General features: G+C 51.8%; 1 protein-coding gene across 1 annotated transcript in view; it reads left to right on the top strand.

The window, feature by feature from the left end:
* Positions 1-21476, top strand: part of LOC140387634 (calcium-dependent secretion activator 1-like) — a 513343-nt gene that overhangs the window by 475581 nt on the left and 16286 nt on the right. The window lies entirely within an intron of this gene.

Genomic DNA, 21476 nt, shown 5'->3' on the forward strand with positions numbered 1-21476 from the left:
AGCCCGTTGTGAGGAATAGCTCACTAAGCTGAATCAAGGGGCACGGTTTAATGGCTGTGTTGTGCTTAAGTGAGAGTGCGAGGAGGCTGTTAGATTGCGGGAGAGGCCAAAATTGAGAACCGTGATGGGCGGCGGCCGCCGGTCTGTTTGCGATCTGACCGGCCCGCTCCCGTTGGCCAAAACAGGATCCTGCCTTGGCATGGCGAGAAACCAATAATCACCACTTAAGGCCAATCACCAAACAATTAAAGGGAGCGACCCCCATCTAACGCCCTCTCCAGCAAGTGGCACTGAGGGTGCCGCTTAGTACATCTTTTTTAAAACGTGAAGCTGGTGGAAGGGTTGCTGCAGAGATCCGAGGAAGTGAGTAATAATAATAATCTTTAATAGTGTCACAAGTAGGCTTACATTAACTCTGCAATGAGGTTACCGTGAAAATAGACATCTTGGCTGCCGGGAAATGAGCCTGGGAGCACTGGGATTGCTGCCCTGGTGCTCAGAGGGGGTGGGGTATCCCCCGGAGAGCCAACTGCAGTCGGGGTGGGCTGGCATCGGGAGGGATTTGCAGAGCAGGGGGTAGCTGCCCATGGCCTCGGATGGGGGAAACGATGGGTGTCTCAGCGCCCGCGGGTCCATCGCACCACCCCTGGCTTGTGTGTTCCGTTCCTGGGGCAACCCCAGTCCCAGCCCGCCAGCCCCACCAACCACCCAGAACTCCCACTGACCACGGAAGCCTTTGCCCGCGCAGTTGAATGCTATTGTTAATTGGGAATTGGCAATCATATTTAAGTGAGCATTTCACACCTCCTAAGTGGATTCCTGTGGGTGGGCGGGCCACAAAGCATGTGGGAGTCATTGTCAAGCATCCCAATCAGACCGTGATGCCTGGACACTGTGGTAGGCAATACCACAGACGCAGCAGCCAACAATCGAACACCCAGGGTTGGGCCCCGGCGACTAGAGGGTGGGCATGTGCACCAGGGAGGGGACCAGCGCCCGGTCCAGGTAACGACGTATGGGTGTCTGGGGTACAAGATTTGGGGCCCTGTGAGCAGGTCCCCCACTGCAACAATAGGGGAATGGGGGGAGGGGGAGCAGTGGACGGATGGGGGGAGGGGGGAGAGGGGTGCAATGGAGGTATGGGGTAGTGCAATGGGGAAATGGAGAGTCCCGGGCTGGGGGACACCACAGGTTGTCAGTCTCACGCCCTCTCCAAATTCCTCACAGTTACACGGGGTGGATGATATCTTGGACTCCGCGGAAGCTGCCCTCGTGGTGCTGCTGGCAGGCCAGGCGGTCAGGCACCGGAGCAGGCGCAGCAGTAGCATCGATGGAGAGTTGAGGTGGCAGCCCATGTGCAGGACCCGCCCCACAACCTGAGGACCCGGCTGCTCACCTGGCCAGGGAACAACGCAGAGGGGGAGGCCGGCGATGGCCCAAGGTGTACAGGCGACGCTGGTCTCTCGAACAGATGACAGACAGCGTGTGCTGCATTCGCCACACTACCAGAAGGTTGTGGAGGCTTTCGAGAGGGTGCAGAAGAGATTTACCAGGATGTTGCCTGGTATGGAGGGCATTAGCTATGAGAAGCAGTTGAATAAACTCGGTTTGTTCTCACTGGAACAACGGAGGTTGAGGGGAGACCTGATAGAGGTATACAAAATTATGAGGGGCAGAGACAGAGTGGATAGTCAGAGACTTTTCCCCAGGGTAGAGGGGTCAATTACTCGGGGGCATAGGTTTAAGGGGAGAGGGGCAAGGTTTAGAGGAGATGTACGAGGCAAGTTTTTTACGCAGAGGGTAGTGGGTGCCTGGAACTCGCTACCGGAGGAGGTGGTGGAAGCAGGGACGATAGTGACATTTAAGGGGCATCTTGACAAATACATGAATAGGATGGGGATAGAGGGATACGGACCCCGGAAGTGTAGAAGATTTTAGTTTAGACGGGCAGCATGGTCGGCACGGGCTTGGAGGGCTGAAGGGCCTGTTCCTGTGCTGTACTTTTCTTTGTTCTTTGTTCAACAAGGGGACTGTGCAGCACCTGTGCCATGTCCTCGCGGACATGCGCCACGTGAAGGAGGAGGATTCCTGTCCCCAGTGGCCGTCAAGGATGCCTCAGGATCATTCCTGGGCTTGACCGGGAACTTGTGCGGCATTTCACAAGCTGCAGCCCACAAATGCATCCATGGAGTCACGGATACCCTATTTGCCCAGGCAGCGAACCATATAGACTTTCACATGGACCAGGCTCAACAAGATGCCCAGGCAGCAGGATTCTTCGCCATTCACTGGATGCCCCAGGTTCAGGGGTTAATAGATGGCAAGCATGCTCACTGGGCTATCTGGGAGTGCCCTACAACAACCGAAAGGGATTCCACTCCCAGAACGTCCAGCTCGTGTGCAACCACCACATGAAGATCATTCACGTGAGTGCACACTTCCCAGGGAGTGTGCAGGACGGCTACATCCTGGGGCATTCAGACATACCCGATTGGCTCTTGTGGGGTAAGGGGGTACCTGCTAAGGACCTGGCTAATGACACCAGTACGGAGGCCGGTGACCGATGCGGACACCCGATACAACGAGGCCCATGTGACCACCCGGTCATTAAGTGGTGCATCAGACTCCTCAAGATGCGGTTCCGATGCCTTGATTGCTCTGGTGGTGCACTGCAGTACACCGCCCGGAGGGTCGCCCATTTTGTGGTGGTCTGCTGTGTCCTCCACAACCTGGCACAGCAGCGAGGTTACACGCTGGAAGGGGAGGAGGGGGAACATGTGGCCACCTCCGAGGAGGAGGACGAGGAGGCACCGGACCAGGAGGGGCTGGACGATGAGTCCAGGGAGGACCAGCCGGTGAATGGAGGACAGGCGACAGCAGCAAATGTCCGGCAAACCCGGAGGGCCATGGAGACCCTCATCCTCCCCTGGTTCACATAGGATGTGACCTCCATCACTTCCCACCGTACCTCCCCCCATCCCTCAGCCTCCCCCCTCATCTCACCCCCACCCCCCACCCAAAGGTGGCATATTGACCGAGTTCAACTTTTAAAAATTCTACACACGTGTCCTCGACTGCTCCAATCGCCCGATGGTTCCGCCACATCTCCCCCCCCCCCCCCCCCCCCCCACCCCACAACGCACCCTCACCCCTAACCCCCTCCCCCCCATTAGCACAGGGCTAAATTGCTGGCTTTGAAAGCAGACCAAGGCAGGCCAGCAGCATGGTTCAATTCCCGTACCAGCCTCCCTGAAGAGGTGCCGGAATGTGGCGACTAGGGGCTTTTCACTGTAACTTCATTTGAAGCCTACTTGGGACAATAAGCGATTTTCATTTCATTTCATTTTTCATTTCCAGTGTCGTCTCAGTGACGCTCGATCTGCTTAGCCTTCCGTGCTCTCCCACTACGCCTAGGTGTGTCCCAGGATGCACATGAGAAGTGGAGGCAGCCAGCTGCTTACCACGTCCCATGGCCTTCGACGCCCCTGGTGAGCGTCCTCTTGGGGCCCTAGCCCCAGAGAACCCCGAGCCACTTGCCAGTGGCACATGCCCCGCCGTGCACCCAGTTCCAGCTACTGACCCTGAGATGCACCTTTGTCAGGGGGTTGGGTCTCGGGGGAGCTGGTGGGCACTGTCGCCACTCCTTAGGGTGGCTCCAGATTGGCACTCAGGGCCCCTTCTTCCCAGTCAGTGCCCATTGGGCTCTGGGTTCACCTCGGGTCGGAGGGGCAGCTGGATCGAGCCCCAGCTGCCCTGTGTCATTTGGCTCTGCCAGCCATGGTGGCTCCCCAATGTTTGCAGCAGAGTGTTGCTGCCCTTGGCGATGCTCCTCAGTAACTGGAACATGCTCTGGAGCACCCCGGTAATGCCCACCTGTGACTGGGACATGCCCCGCTGTGCCTCATCAAGGTTCACCCTCTACAGGGTCCCGTCCTCCAGCGACTGGGCCATATTCTTGAGTCACTCAGTCATGGCTGTCACTGATTGAGCTCCACTTTGGACGCCTCCACTCATGCTGCCGACGTTGTGCACCAGGCTCTCCACTACGGTTACCCCCTCAGTGTCACGCATTGCCGGCACCATCTCTTGCGCCCACAGCCTCTGGGACTCCAGCAAATGGCTATGGAACTGCTGGAGTACACCCTATCGTCTCCATCAGCTCTGTGTCAACCTGGTCCAGAGGCTCAGCATCTGGATGGGACCTAACTGGGTCCTGGGATCCAGCAGACCTCCGACTGCTGTCTCGCCTGGGCGTTCCTGCCCCCACCTGATGTGCATCAGCAACTGTGTGGTGCTCACCAGAATGTGCCCCAGAAGCCTGTCCACTAACATTTCCCACCGAGGTGTGTGTCTCTGCGCTGGAGGGTGGGGATGACAGCTGTGCCGTGACTATGGTAATGTCCTCGGAGTTCCTCCCTGAGGTGTTCCCATGGGAGGCTGGGGTGAGGCGGGACCACCCAGATGGACTGGCACCGGCGAATGGAGATCCTGCAGGATAATGGACATGTGGTCAGTGGGAGGAAAGGAGCATTCTGTATGGCATTAACAACTCACATGTGACTGGGCATCTGGCTGGAGGTGGTGGATCATTGCCTCTGCTCCGTACGCCAATCTCAACTTTGGCAGCACGTCTGTCCTCAGCCACCCCGCAACCTCCAGGGCCCTTTGCTCGTAGGGGGTGAGGACTGATGTCCGACACATCTCCTGGCTGTTTTGGGCCATCATCTCCTGCAGGGACACAATGGGGGCATCGTGAGCCACACACGCTGTTCATCAGGAGGGAAGGGCTTGGGGGGGGGGGGGGGGGGGGGGAGGTGTACGGGGGGATTGGGGTGTACAGGGGGGAAGGGGTGAATGGGAGCATGGAAGGATGGAGAGAAGGTGGAGTGGGAAGTTTGGGGAGCGTGAAGGGTATGGGGGTGGGGCAGCATGGGATGCACTGCTGAACATTGATTGGGTCGGGACACGGAACGGTGCTGGGCGGGGGCAATGTCAGGCGCATTCACGAGGTGCCAGTCCTCCTGGTCACACTCCCCGAGCTGACGGCCACTGCCACTTCCTCCCAGGCGGCATTGGCTGCCCTGAGCCTGACCCGCCAAGACACTCGGAGGAACAGGGGTCGGGATTCTCCCCGACCCGGCGGGGCGGGCCGTACCGGCGCTGAGGAGTGGCGTGAACCACTCCGGCGTCGGGCTGCCCGGAAGATGCAGAATCCTCCGCACCTTCAGGGGCTAGGCCGGTGCCGGCGGGGATGGTGCCACGCCAGCTGGCGCTGAAGGCCTCCGCCGGCCGGCACAAGTGTGCTGGCGTCATCCCAGCGCATGTGCAGGGGTTTCTTCTCCGCGCTGGCCATGGCAGAGGTTGACAGCGGCCGGCGCGGAGGAAAAGAGTGCCCCCACGGCACAGGTCCGCCCGCGGATCGTGGGCCCCAATCGCGGGCCAGGCCACCGTGAGGGCACCTCCTGGGGCCAGAACCCCTCGCGCCATCCCTAAATTGCGGCGCTGGTCTCCTCCATGGCATGTGTGTGAGCTGAATGGGGTTGGCTGTGTAGGGTTGGTTTAAGTCCTGCTCTTCCTTGTTCGCAGATGGCTGGCGATCGCGGAACATCTTTTGCGGTGTGAAGCCCGTGGGGCCATGTTAGGTGGACAAATTAACATATCATAGCAGTGACGGCCTCACCGGTCCGAGTGTGGGGAAAGCTAGTGGCAGTTCCCGCTTGCCACCCAGTTAGAAACCTTTTGGTTAAATCGCACCCAAAGGGTGGAAATTTATGATTTTTTTTCTCTAACTGTTGACTCAGGCAGGAAAAGCAGAGGGCAGCCCGCCAGCTGCCTTGCCGGGATTCCCCTCAGCGTTTTAAAACACTCTGAAAACAAAATGGAACGGGCGGGTCCTGTGACGTCACGCTGCCATTCAGAGCCCGCCCTGCCAGCAGCCTTGACTCCTGAGAGATTGGGCCAAGATTCCTGATGGGCAGGTTCATTCAGAGCCCGCCCCACCAGCATTTGTTTTTACTAAGTATCAAAATATATGGTGCAAAATGCTAGCAGTGGCGCCAGCAGGCTCCACACCACTTTGCCGCCTGAGTTGACAGTTAATTTTAAAATGATAAAATTCCGCACGTAGTCACTGTTGTTAGGTAGACAAGATGGCAGCTAATATGCACACAACAAGGTCCCACAAACAGTCATGTGATAAGATATAGATATAATTTTAGCTATGTTCTTCCAGGGATAAATAATTGGCCAAGTCACCAGGGGAAACTCCTCTACTCTTGTGGGTGGAATCTGTGGTGATATGCATCACTGTAAATACACAAGGGGTTAATGTAAATACACTACGACTAAGTAAACACTAGAGGGAGCACCAGAGACGTCATGACATGCAGCCATACAGCTAATGAACACATAGAATAGGACACGACCAATGGGCAGTCAAGACACCCAGAGGTGACACTACCACAAGGGGGCATTACACAACCCATCTATAAGGACAGGCATACATGCTCTGTCTGTTTCCACAGGCGACACTTAAGAGAGTAAGACAGGGACATATCAGAAGCATCACACCCACCACGTGGCTTAGAGCAGACTGGTTAGTTAGACTGAGTTACTATAGCAAGATTAGCAGGAGAGTCAAATTCAATAAATCACATTGAACTTACTTCAACGTCTGGAGTATCTTTTGGTCAAAGCTGCATTAAGTTGCAGCCTGTGTTATCCCAGGGTACATAACACAACAGAATCTTTTGAGTAAGCAGGTGGGGCCTCAGTTTAACATCTCATTTGCCAGACAGCACTGATGACAATGCATCACTCCATCAGCACTGCTCTGAATCTTCGGCACTCTGGTATTGTGGATGCAGCCAAATGTTCAAAAACACAAGAATTAATCTTCATTTTAAAATATGCGGACTAAAACTCTGGTTATTGAGTCACTTCATTCATTCCCCCATCTGCAAAGCCAGTGTTGAATACTGGACAGGGAGTGTATAAGAGCGATTACAAAGATTCCAGTAATGATGGGGGCCACAAATGTCTGTCCCCAAGGCATTGTGGTTGATCAGTGAAGGGTTAATTTATTTTTCAGATTTAAGTAAGAAATACCAGAATATGGAAAGATTATTATTCATGTTTAACTGAAAGGTTTCCTTTGCTTCAGAGCTGATGTTTCTGATGCATTAAATCAGAACCTGCATTACTGTTCGTGGTTAGTTTAGAAAGTATAAATTATTACAAAAAGCAGATACCCATAATTGTCTGGCATTCCTCATTCCTAAAACAGTTCAAAGTGTTGATAGTTTTTAAAAAGTGACAGTAACTCAGCTGTCAATGGTGAGACATTTGACATTAAGCAGAAGAGATGGTCTCTGGTCTCTTTATAGTGCTTTTTGGAAGCTATTTTGTGGAGCAGCGTTGAATTTTGCAGCCGTACTTAATGATGGGGCCAGTAAATAACCACCATCGGTAAGTCCGAAAAGTGGCCTGTGCACACCGTATTAAAAGTTTTTTAAAAAGTTCTGAAAACATTGTGCCAAGCACTACACCCACATGACTACACGTTGTAAACTTGATTTGTTTTTTCTGTGCATCTGCAAAGTGAGACCTGTTGCACCAGAACACATTCTTCGTAGCACTCTACAACAACATTGTAGCCTGTTCACCGGGTGGTTTAGAAGGATTGCCTGTTTATTAACAAGGAGCCAGGGATTGATTGTTTTCCGAGGTGCTGCAAAGCCGAGGCTTGCCAATTCCGGGGTTCCTGACTGGGAATAGGACAGAGGACATCATGGACGCTGTCCACTGCTGCGGTAATTTTGACGGTCAGCTTTGCGAAACTACTTCGGGTGCGCTGCAAGTATCAACAACTCCTCTGATATAGGAGATCACCTGTTGAGCAGCCCTCAACACACTCCCATCGTTGAAGAGCTATGCAAAAACAGTCATTGTAACAGAACATATCTATATAATGTATGATTTGGATTTGGATTTTGTTTATTGTCACGCATACCGAGGTACAGTGAAAAGTATTTTTCTGCGAGCAGCTCTACGGATCATTAAGTACATGAAAAGAAAAGGAAATAAAAGAAAATACATAATAGGGCAACACAAGGTACACAATGTAACTACATAACACCGGCATCGGGTGAAGCATACAGGGTGTAGTGTTAATGAGGTCAGTCCATAAGAGGGTCGTTTAGGAGTCTGGTAACAGCGGGGAAGAATCATTCAACAAAGACCATGTTGTGCCCTATACTTAAGAATTTCACTGTTTCCTTCAGGTGACCATGTCACGCTCCCTCTGCTTTTTGATTGGAAAGAAAATACAAGTGAAGGCCACACTGATCAATGCACAAGCCAGCTGTTTGACACGCATTTGGGCAACACATTGGCTCCTACAGCAGGCGAGTGCTAATCTGGCCTGAACGGTGGCAAAGGCAGAGGAATTCAGGGCAAGCTAACTGCCATGGGCTGTGCTGCTTCTACAATACAGGCCAGCCACAGATATTATTCCAACATGTAGCACAGTCTTCCAACTAGTTCCACAGCTTGGAAAGCCAGATCCACATGGTCATTGTCAGAAAGTTGTACCAGGGTCCACACATGTTGATGAGTGAAGGGTGTAGTCTACCAGTGTGGTTAGCCTGGTCCCGGTATCATCTGACCTTCCAGACATTTCTTATTTGATCTTGTATCAATTCAGCCAAAAAATACAGTGGGCAAGATTCTTCGATTCTGAGGCTACGTGCAGAGGATCTGTGGCGTTTTACGTGGAGAAATTTGGCGGCACCACTTCACCGATCCTGGGACTGGTGAGGGGCTAGCAGCCGCACCACATAAAACTCCAGGCCTCCAAGAAATAAATGGCCAGGTCCGTGGCCAGGCATACGCACGGTGATGACCTGCAGCGGTCGCACTGTAAAACATGGCACCGGCCACCCCCCACCAGCCCTCACAGAAGCCCCCCCCCCCAGCCAGCAACACGGCTCCCGCCCGACTGTGGCAGCGCTGGGCACAGTCCACAGCCGCCACGCCGGGTTCCCGCATGGCTGAGACTATGAGTGAACCATGCCATTGTGAACTCAGCCATCGGGAGCATCGGGAGGGCCTTCGGGTGACGCGCTGAGGCCATCCCAACTGCGTGCGGCGTGCACCACGAAGATGCCATTTTGGAGGGGGCGGAGCAGATAACACCTGCGTCAAACAGGAACCGCCTCCGATTTCAATGTCAGAAGGGATTCTCCGCCCGAACGGCGATTACGAAATCAGAGTAGGGAACGGAGAATCCCGCCCAGTGTTTGTGCTTCAAAGTTAAAACCCATCATTCACTGCAACTTGCAGTACTGATTATGGTGAGGCAAGTCATGTGCCTTGCCCTTGCTTTAACCCCCTTGAAGGTTTATATTGCAAGAGATCTAGTTTCAAGTCCGCTGCTGTTCTTGACAATTTTATTCTGCATTGGAGCATGTGGGACATTGGAAATGCTTCAATTACTGTTGCCTATTCCAGCTAATTAACAGAGAATGGTTGATTATTTAGGATCCACATAGACATTATGCACTGTTGGGATAAAGAGATAAAAGCTCCAACATTTTTATTAACAGAATATATATGGCTCCCCAGCACCTGTCCTGCTCCAGTGCTATTAACCTTAGCGCCTGTAAAATATACGTCGACATATTGTTACAGTATCGTTACAGTATCGTTTTACAAGTCAGTCTATCAGTGCACATTATGATTCAGCTATCAGCGTGTGATACTGAAGGTTCAGAAGCTTTGTAATTCATGACATCTCAATGCCTGTAAAATGCTAACTTATTGGTTCATAACCAAAAACATCATCTGATGCGACCCTATTTAACAGTGAAGTAATAATCTGGTCACAGTCTTTTTTTTTGTGACAATCCATGCTTACTGAATGGACCATAAGGGATTTAAAGCGATTGCTGTGTGTTATTTAATTTCCCAATTAATTCCGTGTTTGGATTGGTTCACGCCAGTCTTTAGAGTAGTTGCAAACTGTTAACTCTGTACTGTAGCTGCAGTGTTACTGGTTCAAAGCAAGAAAACTAGCTTTTTAAACCAAAGGCATAAATTTCCAATCACCGTGTTAAGATCCATGACTTATAGGTAAAGTGGGAGGAGGGATGATGCCCGGTGGATTGATAATTGAGGCCAAAAACCCAGAAGCACGGGGTAGTCCACCCAGAAATCCTGCCACCAGCACGGTAGCATTGTGGCTAGCACAATTGCTTCACAGGTCCAGGGTCCCAGGTTCGATTCCGGCGTGGGTCACTGTCTGTGCGGAGTCTGCACATCCTCCCCGTGTGTGCGTGGGTTTCCTCCGGGTGCTCCGGTTTCCTCCCACAGTCCAAAGATGTGCAGGTTAGGTGGATTGGCCATGATAAAATTGCCCTTAGTGTCCAAAATTGCACTTAGTGTTGGGTGAGGTTGCTGGGTTATGGGGATAGAATGGAGGTGTTGACCTTGGCTAGGGTGCTCTTTCCAAGAGCCGGTGCAGACTCGATGGGCCGAATGGCCTCCTTCTGCAGTGTAAATTCTATGATAATCTATGATATACATTTTCATCATTAGTTTCCGCCCTGCAGAACCCAGCCAGACTGGCAGGCTGTGGGGCGGCCTGACTGAAAGACCTGTGCTGGTTGACCATAGTAGGAGAAGCAGAGGAAGGGGGAGAAGTCAGAAAGGCCTTTGGGAGATGGAGAGGACTGGGGATGGGAGGATGGTTTATAGGGGGTGGTGTGAGCAGATTACCAGTAAGGTTAGGTTGATGAGATGGGGGAAGCATGTTCCTGCTGCGTGTCTTCTTTCTCAAACCCTGGGAAACCTGGCCCAAGGACATAAAAATGAGACGCTGATAGAGTTTGAAACACTTAGCCTCGTTAACATATTGAAATAACTGTCCTGCCTGACGAGAGCAGGTTAATTTTAAAGCACCTTCATCCCTGCACCAACCCCATCCCATCCTCTGCCTGTCCTTGGGATTTAAAACTCCCCTCCTGGGGCTGAAATTTTGTGCTTATATGAGGATCTTGTCTAGAGGTGTTGTAGCCGTCGTGCCGGTTTGCTGGCACCATCCCGTTATGGGTCACACAGGCTACCTGTCCACAGGTAGTCAATTGAAGTAAGTTAATGGCCTGCCAAGATCTACTGCCAGAAGCCCACTGGAAAGTTCCAGTTATGTGGGCCCCCCCCACAGCAGCAGGAACAGGCCAATGGCCTGGAGGCAGCCTCCTGGTGGCAGAGTAGGGGTTTAGCACTCAGACTGGCTGTGAAATCTCCCATCTACCTGGCGAGAGTCGCAGCCTCGGGCTGCCTGTGCAGAGGTCCCCCCTCCACAATGGTGGTCCAGGTGCTGAGGCCACTTTCTTTTTAATTTCAAATTTGTAAACGTTGTGGTCAGGGTGTCTCAAAATGGAGAGCAAGCCCGCCCTCTGCCCGCTCATTGGCCATTTGGGGTAAAATCACTGTTGGGGGATTGTTTCCCATGGTGTGCAGGGTTGTGACCCCATTTAACCCAATGGGCTGGATTCTCCCGCCCCGCTCGCTGCAAGAACGCCACGGGCGAGACTCCGACAATGGAAAAATCCATTGACCTCGGGCGGGATTCTCCGGTCACTGGGCGAACCAGGCCGGAGAAGGACAGCAGTACTAACCACTGTGCCACCTTGCCACCCAAGAGTTATTTCAATAGAACCCTTTCTGCTCTTTTACTTGGTGTCTGGTGGGGTGTTAAATGGGGTTCATCATTGTCTCATCTCACACTAGCATCAAAGACCAAGGGTTGGATTCTCTGCTGTCGGGATTCTCTGTTACGCCAGCAGCGCACCCACGTCCGGGGATTTCCCGGCGGCGTGGGGCTGCCCACAGTGGCAAACCCCACTGGCCGGCTGGCGGAACGGAAAATCCCGCTGCTGGGGAGGGAAGGGCGCTGCACCTGAAAACTGGTGCGACGGGACGGAGAATCCGGTCCCAACTACTTCCCCCAACTGTCAGATTGTTTAAAAATCATGGGACCAATTAGAACAAAGTTTATCTCCTTTGGGAAGTTACGATTATAGTGCTGGCTGGAGCGATAAGGCCCGAGTAATGATAGTTAATGACAACCTTTTGCTTGCAGTCTGATTAATCCATTTTTTTCATGCATTAAAACAATTGTTAGAGAGACACACTTTAACATGTTGGCCTGCATCCAAGAAAATCTCCACATGGCAGTTGCTAACCTATTTCCAGTAATCTATTCTTCCCCTTCTTTCCTGTCTTTTTAAGATCTCTTCTAGTTTTCTCTGTGGATTTTATTAAACTTCAGGAAAGTCATGCTCGATCAAGCCATATATCATTTATTCCTTTAGAAACCACTGTAGCACGAAAACTGTTCCTCGAAACACTGAAATCTTGTGTGCGAGCAAGCATTGGAGCACAATGCATTTTCTCATGTAGAGGCTTTGATTTGAAAATCATTGCAAAGCAGGATCAAAGCTTTATCCGACAAGAGCTTTTCCACGTCTTTGTTAAGGACAGCTTTGACCCTGGGCGGGGGAGTGGAGGGGTGGGGATTGATCCTGGCATCTGAATAATTAGGCCCAAGGCTCACCTGATCTGAGGCCTTTGCTTAAAGCTGCGTCTGTTTGTTCTTCGAGTTGTTATCTTGCAGCCATTGAGAGCAAAGCTGGCAATTGGTGCGAATGAAGAGCTGGAACCTGCTTGAAGGGAGAGTTTAAATTACATTTGGTTGAAAAACTCAAGTCGAGCAGTGAAATCTGGATTTTGGGCACAGATTTGATTTGAATTTCACGACAAATTGTAAATTTCCGTCCAAATGGAGGAACATGGGGCCAGATTCTCCGAGTCTAAGTGCTGATCCCAACGCAGAATCCGTGGATTTTCACGTCAGAAAAATCGGCGCCACACCTGCGCCAATTCTGCTATCACCGGCCCTTGGTGGAACACCATCGAATCCCATGAAAAAGGGTGTGGGAAGCGCCGGGTCTATGATGGACGCTCACAGGGCTGACAAGCTGCAGCCACGCGTAAACAATACACCCCCCACTCACACACTGATCGTGGCCGAAAAGATGTGACAGGTTGTGCTGGAGCGTCCATACCGATGCTGGGTCAGCTGGACCAGAGGGCACCCATGGAGGTGCCCTATGGGGGGGTCACCTATACGACCCAAAGCACCAGGTTTAAAGCGGGCTGTCAGCAGCATGCGCAGCTGCATGGCTGCCTAGCCAGCTGCGGTAATGGTGTTGCGTACCCGTCCACCCCGACTCTACCTCCTGGCCACCCCCCACTACTCATGCCGGCCCTGGCAGAAGCCCCCCCGGCCAGCGGCACGGCTGTTGGCAAAATTAGGCAGTGCTGGACACTGTCCGTACGCCCTCTCTCTCTCTCAGCAGCCACCAAGCCAGGTTCACGGTTTGTGAGAGCACACGTGGAACTCAGCCCATCGGAGGCGGAGAATCGCGGGTGGGCCCACTAATGATACGTGAACGGTGTTTCAACCACGCGCGGCATGCGTCGCATTGTCGCCGTTTTTGAGGAGGCGGAGCATTGCGATTCGGCGTCAAAGCGCGGCCTGCTGCGATTCCGGCATCGGCAAGCTATTCTCTGCCCAATCACATGCCCCAATTTCAGCGTCAGCTGAGGGAAAATCCTGCCCATGATCTTTATGAGCAGGGAGGGGTAACTAATCAGGTTGAGTGGGTTGTTAAGAAGGCGTACGGTGTGTTAGCTTTTATTGGTAGAGGGATTGCGTTTAGGAGCCATGAGGTCATGTTGCAGGTGTACAAAACTCTGGTGCGGCCGCATTTGGAGTATTGCGTGCAATTCTGGTCGCCGCATTATAGGAAGGATGTGGAAGCATTGGAGAGGGTGCAGTGGAGATTTACCAGAATGTTGCCTGGTATGGAGGGAAGATCTTATGAGGAAAGGCTGAGGGACTTGAGGCTGTTTTCCTGAGAGAGAAGAAGGTTAAGAGGTGACTTAATTGAGGCATACAAGATGATCAGAGGATTGGATAGGGTGGACAGTGAGAGCCTTTTTCCTCGGATGGTGATGGAGGGGACATAGCTTTAAATTGAGGGGAGATAGATATAAGACAGATGTCAGAGGTAGGTTCTTTACTCAGAGAGTAGTAAGGGTGTGGAATGCCCTGCCTGCAACAGAAGTGGACTCGCCAACACTAAGGGCATTCAAATGGTCATTGGATAGACATATGGACGATAAGGGAATAGTGTAGATGGGCTTTAGAGTGGTTTCACAGGTCGGCGCAACATCGAGGGCCGAAGGGCCTGTACTGCGCTGTAATGTTCTATGTTTTATGGTCTATGTTCTAGTGCCTTTCCTGCTTCTTAGTAATATCAGTCCTGCCCTCTCTTTTAGATTGACCCCCCTCCCGAACAGAGTGACCCTCCCCCTCCCGTACTGATCTCCCAGTCTGACCCCTCTCCAATGTAGCCACGTAAAATGGCTGATTCCCGATTAGAATGGTCAAAACCCCGATTTAAAATGGCGAACGAAAGAGGCTGATGGGAAAATCAGCCAACAGGACTCAAACGGACAGCTGCAGGTAAAACAGTGTATTCGGCTCTGGGGAAGTCAGCCCAGACCGATACCTGCAGCCATCAACATCACAACAACCCAGCCATCTGCATAGTAAGCAGCCATCCCCGGGAACAATTGCTACAAATTAACAATTGAAAGCCGACCCAGACCTTTCGGCGCCAGCAGGGGCTGACACAAAGGAAGGTGAATGACCACCCCCCCCGATCAAGGAATCGCCCCATTATTGGAGCATATCGAACCAAGTGATTGGGACCAAGTCCAATCACTTGGAACCAGGTACGAGGTCCGCCCCGAGAGGCGGGAAGCCCCTGGGGACTATAAGAATAGGGGCCAAGTTCAACTCGACCCTTCTTCTCCTCCTCGCAACCTTCGAGACCCTTCGACAAAGAAAACTGTAAGTGTTACTCCAGCGATCGCTACCAGGTAGGCGCTCCTGACTATCGACTTGTACCAGCTTTTGAATCCCGCAGGCTCAGAATCAATTCGAAAGACCATTCGTTGCCCTGACCTGGTGGGCCATTTCCAAAGTTAAGTATTGGCCTTTAGTGGTAGGTAGTAGTCTATAAGTAGGATTATTGTATAAGTATTTATTGCTGTATATAATAAATGAGCGTTGATTTAACTCTTACTAAGCGGTGTGTTGCATTATTAGTCATTACTTGGACTTGAACCACGTGGCGGTATCAGAAAGATACCTGGCGACTCATGAGCAAAGGTGACAGAATAAGAATAAAGAAAACTAAGGCTAAAACGAGCAACACCAATCCAACAACTACTCCAGGACTCACCTGTCACTCCCAGTCCGACCTCCCCTTCATCCGGATTGACACCCCCTCCAGTCCGACCACCTCTCTCCTGGACTTCCATCCCCCTCCCGGACTGCTTCTTAACCACCCCCCCGCGCTCTCTCTCGGGTCCAACTCGACCCCCACATCACCTGTGCCACTTACTTTTTAATTGTCCTTTTAAGCACCTCCTTTACAGAAGCTACTGCTGTAAAATGGAGGAGTGACTTACCTCTCTGTGCTCCAGTTACTCCAAACTGATGCAGTCAGGGGCACGCTTCTCTGCTCCTGTCGCCCCCGCCCTGAGTGAAGATGGTTAGGCGAGACAGGGGCTTCAGAATCAGTGTGGGCAAATCCATTGAGAGTATCAATCCACCGATGATTGTCACTCTGAGGAAGTTACAGGCAATAGAGGAATTATTCCCCTGTATCTCAGCCAAACCCTGGGGATTGCGCATTAAAACCAAATACCCAGCATAGCGCTCACTTATATCCCTGTGCTTGTTCTCATGCAGTCTCAGGGGATGAGGTGTTATGGGTGGCCCGGTGCCCCCTTGAGGGCACAAGCAGGTAGACAAGCTAGCAATCAAATATTGCTCTCCTTACAAAAGCTATACCTTTTAAATTCCATTGATGCGTGGTCAAGCAAATTCTTCAAAGCCAATGTCCGATTCTAGTACCTAACATAATGGGGGCGGTTCTCCCAAATGGAGCCCAAGTGTTTGCGCCGTCTTGAACACCGTCGCGACGGCGCGAACCGGGCCCGAGTACGACCTATTCTGTCCCCCACAGGGGGCCAGCACGGCACTGGAGCGGTTCACGCCGCTCCAGCGATTCACGCCGCTCCAGCCTCCTTTCCCGGCACCAAATGGGCGCCGCGCCAACCTGCGCATGCGTGGGGGACTTCTTTAGTGCCCCGACTCAACATGGCGTCGGCGTTCGGGGGCCGGTCGCGCAGGGAAGTAGGCCCCGGGGGGTGAGAGGCCGGCCCGCCGATTGGTGGGCCCCGATTGCGGGAGAGACCCCATCGGAGGACACCGCCCCCCCCCCCCCCCCCCCCCCCCCGGCCCCGGTGAAAGAGCCCCCCTGACCGTTCGCGCAGAGTTCCCGCCGGCAGCGACCAGGGGTGAACAGCGCCGGCGGGACTCTGTCGTATCCGCGCGGCGGCTTGGGCCATCCGGGCCGGAGAATCGACGCGCCCCGTCGATTCCAGCGGCCGGCGCCGCGCCAAATGTGCCGCCGCCGATTCTGCGCGCCTCGGAGAATCGCGCGCCGGCGTCGTGGCGTGGTTGTGCCGATTCTCCGGCCCGGAGTGGAGCTTGGAGAATCACCCCCAATATAATTAAGCTTGTTGCAGTTTCTAGATATACTGTGCTGTGTTTTGTTTGGATTGTCATTTTACAGACCTCTGGTTTAGTGGCGATGGATTTTCATTCATCAGTTCTATTAGGATTATAATAGTGTTCTGGTTGCCTTATTGACTTCATCATCCAGAGGTCTGGACTGATAATCGAGAGTTCACCTGCCATCTTGTTAATAGCTGGAGTTTGGGAGTCTTAAATTCGGAAATGTCACTATCAGTGCAACCAGCGATGGACAATAAACGGCAGCAATTATACAGCCACTCACAACCTAAGAATCATGTTTGTTTTACATGAGTGACTAGTAATAATGAAAATATGAATTACATATCAATTTGAACTTCCTATTGCAAATATTGAATCTTTTAATATTGTTACATGAAGGGAGTGAGTTTTGCTGCAGACTCTGCTGAAGGTACTGTTTTTTTTTAGTTTTCTAAGTAGCTACATGTAGTTTTACCTTTTGCCCCTTGTTATTATCCTGTATCTGACAGATTTTGCATGCAGAAAAAAGCTCATTCTGTTTTCACTGTGGGTGTTAATAGAGCCCATCTCCGGGACAAAGGTAAATTTACAGCCTTATTAATCTCAAACAGCAGCAAGCCACCGCCTGCATTTGTCCCACTGAATACCCGTGGGCTTAATGACCCCGTGGGCGTTTTACATAACTTTAACCCCATGTTTACATCAGACAGTAATTTGGGCCAACATACAGCTCAGAGCACTGAAATGGATCAGAACCGATTTCTGCCAAGGTAGAAGTCATCGAAGTGACAGCTTGAGGCCTGAGCCATTTTGAGGCTTGAGCTTCATTGACTTGCTGCCGCTGAGCCCTCTGCAGCTCATCTGTTGTACGGCGACGAGGTGGTGGTGGGGGGGTGGTGAGAGGTTCTGGACGGGGGTGGGAATGGTTGAGTGATCAATACGGTTGCCTTCAATGGGATAACAGCGGGTTGAACTTTTCTTTGGGTCTCCAAGAGAACCACAGTAAGGGCCCCTGGATAGGCTGCTCAGTGGGCGCTGCTTGCAACCACCCCCCCTCGTATGCCCCTCAGAATTTCAATGGATATAGGCAACTGGTTTGCACATTTATGCTGCCTCCTGCTTGTCTCATTTCAAACACCTGAAAAATACGTCTGGCAATAAACAGGCCTTGGGGACTTAGGAGCCAACCCATTCCCTGTCGCTTCCCTACCCACCCTACCCCAACCCCCACGCGCCCCCCCCACCCCATACTATGCCAGTACATTTCCAATGAGAAAGGCTGCTTTAATTAGATGAAAAATGTAGTGGAAACATGGGTGTCGCGTAAATAAATTTCAGATCTTCCCAACATACGATTACTTTTACTGAAGGAGATAAAAACTGGTGTACGTTGTTTTTAAGCAATGATTGATTTTTACGTTATTTTGAGGGGGGCCAGCAGAGAAGTCAGCAAATAAGTGCTGAAAGTGCAGGAATTTATTTCTTAGAGTGTAGGGTGGTTCAATCAGAAAACTGGGATACTTGATGTTCTATTTGCTTTATTTTCTGATATTTTGCCTTTACAGCACAGTACCACAAGTAGCAGAAGAAGGGGCGGCACGGTAGCACATGTGGCTAGCACTGTGGCTTCACATCGCCAGGGACACAGGTTCGATTCCCCGCTGGGTCACTGTCTGTGCGGAGTCTGCACTTTCTCCCCTTGTCTGCGTGGGTTTCCTCCGGGTGCTCCGGTTTCCTCCCACAGTCCAAAGACGTGCAGGTTAGGTGATTGGCCATGATAAAGTGCCCTTAGTGGCCAAAAACATTAGGAGGGGTTATTGGGTTACGGGCATAGGGTGGAAGTGAGGGCTTAAGTGGGTCGGTGCAGACTCGATGGGCCAAATGGCCTCCTTCTGCACTGTATGTTCTATGTTCATGTACAGCCCAGAAATAGGCCATTCGACCTAACTGCCATAACCTGCATCCATATGATACGTAGAGCATCGGGGATCTCATATTCCCAGAATCCTTCGGAAATACGCGCTTCAGCAATGCCCCGTCTGCCTGGAACACCAGGAGCTCCCTGCCGCTGCGCCTCTTCGTCCCTGGGACTGGCCAGGCCACCCCTGAGCCCGGGTTCACACTGACTTCACTGGTCCATTCATGGGTTTCATATTTCTCCTGTTGGTGGACGCACATTCAAAATGGTTGGAGATCCACCGGATGACAACGATCACCTCTCGCGCTACCGACGATTAACTGCGTCTCTTTTTCCACGCATGGCATTCCCAGTGTCCTCTATACAGACAACAGGGCTTCACGGCGTTCATTAAAGCTTTACCACTCGGCGTCTAAAGGCTTGACTGAGCCAGTCGTTCAGGCATTCAAGCAGGATTCTGCAAGCAGACAGTGGTTTGCCTATCAAACCACGCCACACGCAGTAATGGGGGTAACTCCAGCAGAGTTGCTCATAGGCCTGCGGCTCTGTACCCACCTGAGTTTGTTCCTGGATATTACTGAAAAGGTGCACCAGACCCGAGAAGAGCAGGAATGTTGCCCTGCTCCACGTCCTCCACCCTGACAATTTTCTCCAGGGGATAGTGTCCATCCAAAACGTTGCCATTGGTGCCCACTTGCTCTCAGGGACTGTTCTACGCCAGATTGGTCCAGTCTCCTACTGGATTCAGGTCGGCAGCCAGCAATTACGGCGCCATTTGGATCACCTTCGGTCGCGAAGGCTGCCTTTTTGTCCGGTTCCTGACGTGCACCCCGTCCAAGAGGATCCGGTCCTGCAGTCCAACCAGACCACTGTGGCGCCCCCTGCAGGCCTTGCTACACATCCACAGGGCATGCCCTCTTCAGACTCCAAAATGGACACGCAGCCTTCAGCGGCCTCTGAGGTGGAATCCATTGCACAAACGCCTTCTGCCACCATCCTACTGCGGTGCCGCAGTATAAAGCATCGTTCCCTGGGGCAGCGCCATCGGGCCCAGTGCCTCGGACACATGATGGAGCCGATGAGAGTCTGTCTCCCCTCCTCTCCTTCTGTTTCTCCTCCTCCCCGTCTGCAGCCAGTGGATGATCCTTCGGAGTTTGGGGGAGGGATGTCATAACCTGTATCCATATGATACTTACGGCGTTGGGGATCTCGTATTCCCAGAATCTTTGGGGGAATAGACACTTTCCCGTTAAGGGGGCAGAGCGACTTAAGCACTTCTGGTATAAGCTTGGTTGGGTAGCGTCGAGTGCCGTGTATCCATTGTTATTTCACTCAACTCGGTGAGGACTACCTTTTCTTACAGATACAAAACCAACCATCCATGCTGATGTTCATCGTCCCCTCATGTCTCCTCCAATCCTTCCTCATCTAACACTTATCAGCCAAACTCTCTTGATTTTCCCCTTAAATACTTTTCTCACTTCCCCGTAACTATCTAATAAATACCGCTCCATATGATAGTGAGTTCCACAATCTTCTATTTTTCGTGAACAACTTATATCGATGGCTACTAGTTTTGCTCTTTCCCACAAGTGGAAGCACACGGGACTGAATTTTCTTGGCCCTGTGAAGACAAGGTGAAAGACAGGAAGCCTCTTCGGGACAGGCCTCCCCTCATTCCTGCCCCTGAGGCACTTATTACTCGTTTACAGGTTGTGGGTGTTGCTGGCTAGGCCAGCATTTATTGCCCATCCCCAGTTTCCTTTGAGAAAATGGTGATGAGCTGTCTTCTTGAACCACTGCAGTCCCTGAGGTGTAGGTACACCCATAGCGCTGTTAAGGAGGGAGTTCCAGGAATTTGCCCCAGCGGCCGGGATCAGGGTTGGCTGCCCACTCCAAGGAGACAGGCAATCAATTTGAGCATTTAAGGGCCCACTTCGGGACCATTTTGTGACAGCGGCAGTAGTTTCCCCACCATTGGTGCAGTCCCCCCTTTGAGTACAGGAGGCAGCCAGCTCATTGGAGGCTGCCTCCCAGCAGTGAGGCCCAGCAGCCATCAGGGCCAGAGAGCCCATGCCCCAATAATGAGGGCGCAGGGCCAGAAAAATATCAGTCACAACTCCACCTTGGAACTTTCCCTCCACCCTTATAGCCCTATAGGCTTTGGGCCTCTTTATTTGCTAACTTCCCTGCAGGCATTGAGCCCACACACACTCACCTACATGCCTCAGCAGTGCCCACCTCCGCTGACGTCATATTGCTGCAAGCCTTCTGATTAGACTTCGTTGGCCTACCTGTCATCCTAAATTGGACAGGACCTCCCAGAGGCAGCTTTGTGAAGGTTGCACATGATGTCCCACCATTGCCCACTGCAGACTCCTGACCTGGAATTGAGGTTGATATCAGGATCGTGACCCATCCGGGAAAATCCAGCTTCCCGACTCTGTTAAAACCTTTCTAATTTTAAAGACCTCTATCAGGTCACTTTTTTCAAGGCCTAACCTGATCATCTTTTCCTGATCGGTATAACCTCACTGTTCTGCTGTCACTGTTGTCAATCATTCTTGCACCCTCCACAGAACTGCCCTCCAAATGTGGCCTCATTAACATTCAATACAAGTTTAACATTACTTCTCTGCTTTTCAATTCTGTCCCTCTAGAAATAAGCCCGAGTGCTTGGTTTGATTTTATTGATGATTTTATTGACAACATTGTTACTTTTATTTTTTAATACAAATTTAGAGTACCCAATTATTATTTTTTTCAATTTAGGGGCAATTTAGCATGGCCAATCCACCTAACCTGCACATCTTTGGGTTGTGGGGGTGAAACCCACGC

Source organism: Scyliorhinus torazame, chromosome 13 (genome assembly GCF_047496885.1).
Source record: "Scyliorhinus torazame isolate Kashiwa2021f chromosome 13, sScyTor2.1, whole genome shotgun sequence".
In the NCBI taxonomy this organism is placed as follows: Eukaryota; Metazoa; Chordata; class Chondrichthyes; order Carcharhiniformes; family Scyliorhinidae; genus Scyliorhinus; species Scyliorhinus torazame.